The sequence below is a fragment of the Myotis yumanensis genome, unplaced genomic scaffold (genome assembly GCF_028538775.1).
Source record: "Myotis yumanensis isolate MYYU_CA2020_CCGP unplaced genomic scaffold, mMyoYum1.0.hap1 SCAF_5, whole genome shotgun sequence".
Lineage (NCBI taxonomy): Eukaryota > Metazoa > Chordata > Mammalia > Chiroptera > Vespertilionidae > Myotis > Myotis yumanensis.
The window spans coordinates 107,848,499-107,858,713 of record NW_027223756.1 but is presented as its reverse complement, the minus strand read 5'-3'; the positions used below and the strand labels follow the sequence as shown (position 1 = coordinate 107,858,713).

The 10,215-nt window shown below is 52.2% G+C and overlaps 1 long non-coding RNA gene across 1 annotated transcript; it reads left to right on the top strand.

Annotated features, from left to right (window-relative positions):
- Window positions 1-1,598: 1,598 nt before the first annotated feature.
- On the top strand, window positions 1,599-5,786 carry LOC139011341 (uncharacterized). Its single transcript, XR_011471599.1, has 3 exons — window positions 1,599-2,577; window positions 3,209-3,330; window positions 4,885-5,786. It is a non-coding gene; the product is annotated as an uncharacterized lncRNA (long non-coding RNA).
- The last annotated feature ends 4,429 nt before the right edge of the window (window positions 5,787-10,215 follow it).

Genomic DNA, 10,215 nt, shown 5'->3' with positions numbered 1-10,215 from the left:
ATTACCCCCAGATAAGGTCCACCCTATAGTCTGGGACACCTCTAATCCATCCATAGCCAAACACCATACTCCAGTCCTTATCCACCGCAAAAATCCTGACTCCTTCCCTTTGGTCCCCCAATACTCTGTCCCAACCTAACATCTACTCGGCCTTAAACCTACTATTTCCAAACTTCTCAATTCAGGTCTTCTAAGGCCCACAAATTCTCCCTTCAACACTCCCATCCTTCCCGTCATTAAACCAAATGGCTCGTATCGCCTGGTTCAAGACCTCAGAGCCATTAACTCAGCAGTACTGCCCATAGCCCCTGTTGTGCCCAATCCTTACACCATTCTGTCTTCTATCCCCCCTTCCTCCTTCTTTTTTACGGTCCTTGATCTGAAAGATGCCTTCTTCACTATCCCTTTAGATCCACAATGTCAGGATCTCTTTGCTTTCACCTGGACTGACCCAGAAACTAGACACTCATAGCAGCTCACGTGGACAGTTCTACCCCAGGGATTTAGGGATAGTCCCCACTTCTTTGGGCAGGCACTAGCAAAGGACTTGAGGGATCTGGCGCTGCCCAGAAGCTCTCTCCTACAGTATGTAGATGACCTTCTACTGTGCAGCCCTGATTTCCAAACCTCCCAGGAGAACCCGTGTCTACTCCTTAACTTTCTTGCCCAACGTGGTTATCGGGTTTCATCGACCAAGGTTCAGCTCTCCCAGTCAGCAGTAACATACCTCGGGGTTAAAATTTCACAGGACCGGAGGAGATTACTGCAGACCGTAAAAGTCTTATCTCTTCCTTACCGACACCAACCACCAAATCTGACCTTCCGATCTCCTTTCTTTCCTGGGTGTGGCTGGCTTTCTCTGCTCCTGGATCCCTAATTACAGTAACCTAGCCAGACCTCTGTATGAGGCGACTAAGGGGGACCCCAATGAGCCTCTAGACCCATCTAAACCCATAGAATCGGCCTTCAAATCCTTACAGCAGGCACTTGTCCAGGCCCCCGCACTACACCTTCCGGACCTCTCACAGCCATTCATACTATACACTCATGAAAATCATGGCCTGGCTCTAGGGGTTCTAGGACAGAACAAAGGTCCCTCGTTTGCCCCAGTGGCCTACCTATCAAAACAACTGGACCCCACCTGTAGGGGCTGGGCCCCTTGTCTCAGAGCCCCAGCAGCGGCAGCTACTCTGGCCCTGGAAAGCTCTAAACTTACCTTTGGGCCGCACACAACTATCAAATCCCCTCATCATCTTCAGGACCTTGTGACCCACAAGGCTATACAACATCTCTCACTTTCACGACTTCAGGCATACCATCTAGTTTTCATTGAAAACCACCGGTTTTCTCTCACTCCTTGCTCTCCCTTGAATCCTGCTACTCTCCTCCCCGTTGGGACAGATCCTCCTCTCCACTCCTGCATTGAAACAATTACCCAGTTCATGTCTCCCTTTCCTCATGTTTCACCCACTCCTCTCTCCACGCCCGAACAAACCCTCTACATCAACGGAAGCTCCACCCGCACAAAGGAGGGACTATGTAAAGCAGGATATGCTACAGTATCTAGCGATCCATCCATAATAGAAGCTAGACGTCTCCCCCACAACACAACATCTCAGCAAGCAGAACTCATAGCCCTTACCAGAGCCCTAACCATCTCGGTTGGCAAGTCCATAAATATCTACACTGACTCTAAATATGCATACCACATAATTCATTCTGGTGCCAGCATATGGCGCGAGAGGGGATTTCTAACCACCAAAGGCAATCCCCTACACAACCATACATACATTAAAGCCTTACTCAATGCAGCCTTGCTGCCCAAAGCAGCTGCCATCATACATTGCAAAGGACACCAGAATTCTACGGACCCTATTGCTATCGGCAATAACCTGGCAGACAGGACAGCAAAAAGAGTTGCCCAGTCAGGCACCACCCAGACTAACTTAACACTACTGGCCTTACCTACAATCTCCCCACAATACTCAAAAGAAGAACATCTCAAGTATCTAGGATATGCCCAGAAGCAATGGTGGTACATACAGGCAGGAAAATTCATCCTCCCACAGGCCCAAGCAACAGAGATACTCCAGGGAATCCATAACACTTTCCATGTGGGACAAAAACCCCTTCTGCTGTACGTTACTAGCTTCCTGTCTTTTCCGTCTTTATCCTCCTTAATACAGAAGATAACCAGCACATGTGATATCTGCAATCCCTGCTCTCCTCAGGGTGGAGCCCGCCCTCGCTCTTTCCCAACACACCAGGTAGAAGGAAACCTCCCAGGGCAGGATTGGCAAATAGACTTCACACACATGCCCCCACATAAAAAACACCGTTATCTCCTCTCTCTAGTTGACACATTTTCAGGATGGATAGAAGCCTATCCCACCAGCAGGGAAAATGCTCAAACAGTAGTGGTAGCCCTCACCCACGACATCATTCCCCGCTTTGGCTTTCCGATGTCTTTGCAATCTGATAACGGTCCCGCTTTCATCTCTCAGATAACGCAGCTGGTCTCTCAAACGCTAAACATCAAATGGAACCTCCACATCCGCTACCACCCTCAGTCTTCGGGTAAAGTAGAAAAGGCCAATCGTCTCTTAAAGACACATCTAACCAAACTATCCTTAGAGCTCCATATGCCATGGACTGAACTTCTCCCCCTGGCACTAATGGGACTGAGGGCCATGCCACGACAACCACTACTTCTAAGCCCCTTCGAGATCATGTACGGGCGGCCTTTTGTCCTCCAAACCCCGGAGGACAATTCCCTTCCCCTGGGAGATTACTTCCCTGCTTTTGCCCATATGAGGGCACTCTTACAACAACACGCTGATAATCTTCTCCCTCGTCCCTTTCCTACAACTTCTACTCATCTCTCAGTCCTCCCTGGGGACTTGGTCTATGTCAAGAAAAAAGGAAAGGCATCCTTAACACCCACATGGGAGGGGCCTTTCCCAGTCATACTATCCACCCCTCTGGCAGCAAAGGTACAGGGAATACACCGCTGGTATCACCTCTCTCACATTAAGCCATACAAACCTCTACACCAAACACCACCTTCCTACACTTCTACCCCCACAGGACCCACCCCTCTCAGGCTCACCAAATGTCTCCCCACCATCCCGGAAGAGGACTCAAGGACACCATCCAGGACCTGATGGCCCATCATTCCTCACAGGCTAAATTCTACTATTTCCTGCAGCGCATCCTGAGGACTGGTCCTGGTGGCGACCACGATCTGCTTCCCCAGAAGACATACACTCATGGACGGTGGATCTTACCTGGCAAGGGACCCTCCAATTTTTTACTCCGGAAGAAGCTCAGGTTTTCGAATTCCTTTTTACATGTCTCGTCTCCTCACCATAATCCTCCTACAGACAGCTAACAATGAGTGCACCAGTGAAGGTTTTTGGTCTTTTCAGGTGGAACGGACTTGGGATGATGAGGGAGTCATCAATTCTACTGTCTGGGATGGGAAATCCTCTAGTGTCACTCTTTATTTCGATGCCTGCGCGGCCATGGCCCCGGGGTGGTCTAGCTGTGGTGGGTGGTATCAGGCCTATGCCACCGACCACAAATATCTATGCATGCAATATCGCCAGAAAGGGGATTGTGATGATGTAGGGGGGTTCTACTGTCCATATTGGCAGTGTTCTCACTACCACTCTGGTGCTTTACGTAGTCCGCTAGTAAACCTCAGACCCCCCTCGGACTGTGGCCCCCTTACGTGTAATCCTGTCAGCTTTACCATATCAAACCCAGCAGACCCACTCTGGAAACAGGCTCAGCCAGCAGGAATTAGAATAGATGGGAGAGGTAGGGACCCCAGGGGTATAATTGTCTTTATCAAAACCTACATTAATCCTCGACCTATCCCTCCCCCACTAAAGGACATTCTCTCTCGCCCTGCAGACCCCGAACCTACTCCCTTGCCCACCCTCATCAACACAACATTCCATCTACTCTCTAACATCAAACCCTCCTTCTCTACATCCTGCTGGATTTGTCTGTCACTGGCTCGAACCCTCATCATAGCCACTCCAATCCCAACCTATTGGACTACTAACTTAACTCTCACCTATACCAGACCTCAACGCACCCTATACAACATCTCTCTCTTTAATACGGAAAACACTACCTGTTTAACAAATACCTCTCAAATCACTACCTCAGCTACTCTGGCACCTTACTACTGTGCACAATCTATAAATTTACCCCCTCCCTTAGCCTGTCCTCCACCAGGTATTTTTCTCCTCTGTGGGACTACAGCCTACACCTGTGTCCCCCGGGACCTGTCACACTCTCTCTGCCTTTATGTCTTCCTAACTCCCAATCTTTCTATCAGAACAGAGGGAGAACTCGAATCCTCTCTTGGTCTTCTCAGGTCTCGCCACAAAAGGGCGGCCCTTGTTCCCTTCTTAGTGGGTACGGGAGTCCTCACTGCAGTAGGGACAGGCGTAGGAGGCATTTCCTCCTCTGTTCATTTCTACCACAAATTGTCTGCTGAATTTTCAGAAGATATCTCCATCATTAGCAATTCCCTTGAATCCCTTCAAAGGCAGGTAGACTCCCTAGCAGCAGTAGCCCTACAGAACCGGCGTGCTTTAGATCTCTTGACAGCAGAAAAAAGGAGGTACCTGTGTCTTTCTTGGGGAAGAATGCTGCTACTTTGTAAATGAATCAGGAATTGTCAAAGATCACATTAAATCCCTGCGGGACAGGATTGACCAAAGACAACGTAACCAGCTAGAAGGGGGATATGACATCTTTGGCTCACTTATACCATGGCTCCTCCCACTATTAGGCCCACTGGTGTTTATTCTTTTAATCTTGCTCTTTGGCCCCTGTCTCATGCGCTGTTTCACTAATTTTTTGCAGAACAGAATGCAGGCGTTCGCCAACCAGAAGGTGGGAGAAATCTATCTGGCCTTGAATTCAGAACCTAGAGACACCTATGTCACCGGAATCTTTGAGACACTGGGTAGATGCCCCTGACGACGTCCCCTCTCAGCAGGAAGTAGCTACGGAAGACAGACCTTCACCCCCTGACCTTGCCCGGACTCTCACTTTTTTTTTTTTAATACTACCAAAAGCCTGGAATGATAGATCCTCCCTTCCCCCAACTGGCGGGCTGGGTATGACGTAACCTGCAGCCCAGAAATACCTGAGTGACTAACCAGGTACCTTATATGGACTATACATTAGACCACCAATCCACACTTGCCAAATACCCTAAGCCCTTGTCCTATATGGACAATGCAGTAAGCCACCAATCAGTGTGCGCCGAGTACACTAAGCCCCCCCAACCCCTCCCATTCCGCCCCTCAAAAGGCGTGCCCACCCCTGCACGTGTTGCTGCTCTCCCCTTGTGAGACAGCCCGGCAGGTGCTTCTCCTCTAATAAAGCCTGTAGTCCTGTTTTTAGGCCTCTGTCTGATCTTTCAAGGAGGAGATGAGAATGAGGCTCCTCTAAGGGCCGGAGGACCAGGCCAGTGATCCCGTCCCCAGAACCAAGTCTTTATATCCAGAGGGTAGAATCAGGCAGAGGGCTTATCATGTGGCCAGGCTCTGGGTCAACCTGCAGTCCATCTGGAGATTGGGAGACTCAGCCTCATGGAGACTTGTCTAACCAGGCCAGGAGAGGGGTCCCTTCTGACCACACCTTGGGCCCCAAGAAGCTCCTGCTACGACAAAGTTGAGTCCAACCCATTAGCTCCTCACCCTGGGCCAGGTGTTCAACCTGCAGGTGTGTCCTGGCTCCTCTCAAGGGGGCCCCTCCACAGCGGCCCTGCTGGAGTGTGCTGCCTCCCACAGGAGACGCCCACCTGTGCAGCTTCCACATGCTGAGCCAGGTCGTTAGATGTTCCGGGTAACCCAGAAGATGGCAGCTGAGTGGGTGGATCTTTCTTGCACCTCCTCCCAGAATCTAACTGGAATTAAAACTAAATTGGGGAATATTCCCCTGAGTTACCAGCTGAAGACTGGCTGAAGAGGAGACTTTTATTTATTTATTTATTTATTTATTTATTTATTTATATATTTTTTTAATATTTTAATAATTTTTATTTCTTAAAGTATTACAAAGAGTATTACATATGTCTCATTTTTTTCCCCCCTTGACATTCCCCCGGCCCCTACCCCCAGCCCCCCCCCATGTCTTGTGTCCATTGGTTAATCTTATATGCATGCATATAAGTCCTTCAGTTGGTCTCTTAATCCCCCCCCAACCCTCCCCAGGCTTCCCACTATAGTTTAACATTCTGTTCAATGATGCTCTGCTTCTGTATCTACCCCTGTTCATCAGTCCATACTGGTCCCCTTTATTTGTCCCAACCACACTGGAGTAGTCTCAACCTCACCAGGGGCCGTCTGAGCCTCACCAGGGCCATTTCAACCTCACCGGGGCCGTCCCTACCTCACGGGGGCCGTTTCAACCTGACCGGGGTTGTCCCTACCACACCGGGGCCGTTTCGACCTGACCGGGGTTGTCCCTACCACACTGGGGTCGTCCCTACCTCACGGGGGCTGTTTCAACCTCACCGGGGTCGTTCCTACCTCACGGGGGCCGTTTCAACCTCACTGGGGCCGTCCCGACCTCACCAGGGCCGTTTCAACCTGACCGGGGTTGTCCCTACCACACCGGGGCCGTTTCGACCTGACCGGGGCCGTACCTACCTCACGGGGGCCGTTTCAACCTGACTGGGGTCGTCCCTACCACACCGGGGCTGTTTCAACCTGACCGGGGTTGTCCCTACCACACCGGGGCCGTTTCGACCTGACCGGGGCTGTCCCTACCTCACGGGGGCCGTTTCTACCTCACCGAGGTCGTCCCTACCTCACGGGGGCCGTTTCAACCTCACTGGGGCCGTCCCGACCTCACCGGGGCCGTTTCAACCTGACCGGGGTTGTCCCTACCACACCGGGGCCGTTTCGACCTGACCGGGGCTGTCCCTACCTCACGGGGGCCGTTTCAAACTCACTGGGGTCGTCCCTACCACACCGGGGCTGTTTCAACCTGACCGGGGTCGTCCCTACCTCACGGGGGCCGTTTCAACCTCACCAGGGCCGTCCCTACCTCACGGGGGCCGTTTCAACCTCACCAGGGCCGTCCCTACCACACCGGGGCCGTTGCAACCTGACCGGGGTCGTCCCTACCACACCGGGGCTGTTTCAACCTCACTGGGGCCATCCCGACCTCACCGGGGCCATCCCAGCCTTACCGGGGAAACAGGAAGTTTGGCCCTTGTCCCCTGCCGGCGGCTCCCCACCAGACAAAATCTCCAGGCGTTCCTAGTGGTTGAACATCCAGCACTCCTGCCCTCCACCAAGTGCACAGACTGCCTGTCTGCTGTCCCCCAGCGCCCCACAAGAGACTGGGACCAGTGGGCATGTTTGTGCGCTTGCTGGTACAGCAGTTCCACAGTGCCGGCCCAGTCAGGCCCAGCCCTGGCCGGCCCCGGACCCGACTCTGCCCCCCAATTGCGTCCCTCCCAGATGCAAGGAGCTGAAATCTGCAGCCTGCTGGGATGGGCTCTGTACTTGGTGCCTCTGCACATCCTACTCAGTCTCAATGCGCTTCTTTCTATGCGAGGAGTTGAAATCTGCAGTTTGTTGGGTTGGGCTCTGTACTTGGTGTCACATCCTACTCAGTCTCAATGTTCTTTCTCTCCTTCCAGTTGTAGAGCTTCCACTGGGCCAACTTTCCCATGGTTCTGTATGATAGGTGTTTGTCTGATATTTGGTAGTTTCGATGTCGTTGTGTGAGGTAGCACGCACAGGTCTCTTCCTTATGCCGCCATCCTGGTTCTCCTGGGTCTGCTTCTTGAGTGTGTCTCCCATGGCTGCGAGCAGTTGAAGTCTGCAATTTGTTGGGATAGGCTGCAAAAGCGCAGGTGGGTCTTTTTGTGCACCTGGCACAGCTTGGATGGGGATGTAAATTGATTAGGACTGAGTCTCAGGGAGTCGCCATGGCGGAGCAAATAGCACTGGCTGAGTCTCCGTGGCCCCTTGAATCTCTGCCAGGGCTTTGTGTCCCCCAGTGCCGGCGAGCAGCTGTGCAACAGAGTCTCCCTCGCTTTCTGATGGCTGCAAGGCCGTGCTGCCTCTCCCCGTAGGGCCTGGTGCCTCATGATCCCGCCTGAACCAGCTCAGTGGATTTGAAAGTTTGCAGAAGCAAAGGCGTTTCTACTTGTGAGTCTGGCACAGCCCAGATGGGAATGTAAATTGCGTAGGGCGGGGTCACAGGGAGTCGCCAGCGTGGAGGAAATAGCGATGGCGGCGTCTCCGCGCCCCTCGCCTCCCCGGGACACCAGGACTTCTTGTCCCTCAGTGCCAGCGAGCAGCCGCGTGTCAGAGCTTCCCTCGCTCTCCGACCACTGCAAGGCCGTGGCCGCCTTTCCCTGTGGGATCTGGGGCCTCAGAGACCCGCCCCGAGCAAGCCCAGAGGATTCGAGGGTTCGTAAAAAACCGAGAATCCATTTGCAGCCCGCGTGGCGTGTGACTGCGTACCTCTGGTTTTGGTGCCTCCGTAGCTCCCACTCAGTCTCACTGCGCTTCTTTCTTTTCTTCCAGTTGTAGATCTCCCACTGGGCCAACTTCCCCATGGTTCTGAGTGGCGGTTGTTTACTTCATAGTTGATAGTTTCAATGATGCAGTGAGAGAGCAGCACACACAGGTCCGCTCCCTACGCCGCCATCTTGGTTCTCCCCGACTTTTATTTATTTTAAAATAATAAATTAAAACATAGATATATTTTATGTTAGAATGAGATATAATAGCAAGTTCAATGAAATCAGATTTGTATGAAATCAAAATGTTCTTCTTGACTCCTGGCTCTCTGCCTCCCTGGCCAGCCTGTCTTCCCTCAAAGCTGCGGCCAATCTCTCTCTTGCTTTCCTCACTCTGAGATTCTGTCCCTGGATGTCTCCACGGGTGACCAGTTGCCTGCACAGAAGCTGTGGGCCACAGAGACCTGCTCCTGGGATCATCTCTACCCCATGGAACAGTTGTGCTGCGCTGGGCTGGGGGCTGGTGTGTAAAGACCCAGGACCAGCAGGGCCCAGGGATTCACCCGCACTTCCCGGTGCAGTTGTTCTCATCACATTTGTCACGTCCAAAGTATTTACACGTCCCCCTTCACTGCTGCAGGCCGGGAGCCCCTGCAGTCTCCTGTAGGCACTCATCTGCTGGGGCTCCTCCAAGGTCTCCTCCTGCTGCCTGTGCCTGACCACATTGTCAGGATGGGCAGTAACCTTGGTGACTGCACTTTTAAAAATGCAGCTGGTCGGCCTCATAGGAAGTTCAGTCTGTTCCCGACGTCTCCGCTTGCTCATGGCTAAAACCAGTTGTCTCTTCTTCGCTAAAGTCTGGGGCATCATGTTTCTCTGGAGCTCTCCCAGAGAAGGCTGGTTTGTCTTCATGATTGATCCAGGCTCCCCCATGGCTGCTGAGCTGTGTTGCTGGCCCACTCCTGACGTGCACACAGCTTGCTGAAAACTGCAGTGGCTTTCCCCTCTGCTTCCCCCTTTATGGAGGAAGGGAGTGGGCAATCCCATCAGTAGATAATCCTGTCTCACATCCACCTCGTTCCTAATCAGTTTATTCTGTTCATCAGATTATTTATTCGCTTGATTTTTAGATTCACTTGTTGATAGATGTGTATTTGTTGTTCATAATTGGAATCTTTCAAGAGGAGACTTTTAGACAAGGAAGGGCAGAAACCACCTTGAGTTTGGTAGGAGGGGTGGGGTCATGAGAGGCGCTGACCCAGCTCCCAGGAGCAGTGGGCCAAGGGTAAGGAGGGTTATCTCTGAGAGGAAAGGGGCCTGGGACCCAGGCAGGGCTCCCCAGCACAGACAGCCAGAGCTGGGAACAGCCACCCACACAGCAACCAGCAGAGGGGCTTCTATCTGTCAAGAAGCTGAGCCTCCCAGAGACAAAACCACTTCTTTTTTTAAGGGCTGGCACACAGAATTTTTGTTCTCAGTCACTCACCCTAGGTTTCAGTGGATGTAGGGAAGTGTGGACTGGAGTCACCTGAGACCTGAGGAGAGACAGGGTTGGAAGAGAGTCACGGGTTGGGGAGTGGCTGCCAGGATCCCTGTGCTGCCATTTCCCCCATCCCTGATGTCGCTGAAGCCATTTTTCCTGAGCGTCACAAGCCCTTTCCAACAGCAGAAAGACAAATACCCCCCCCCCATCCATTCACCCC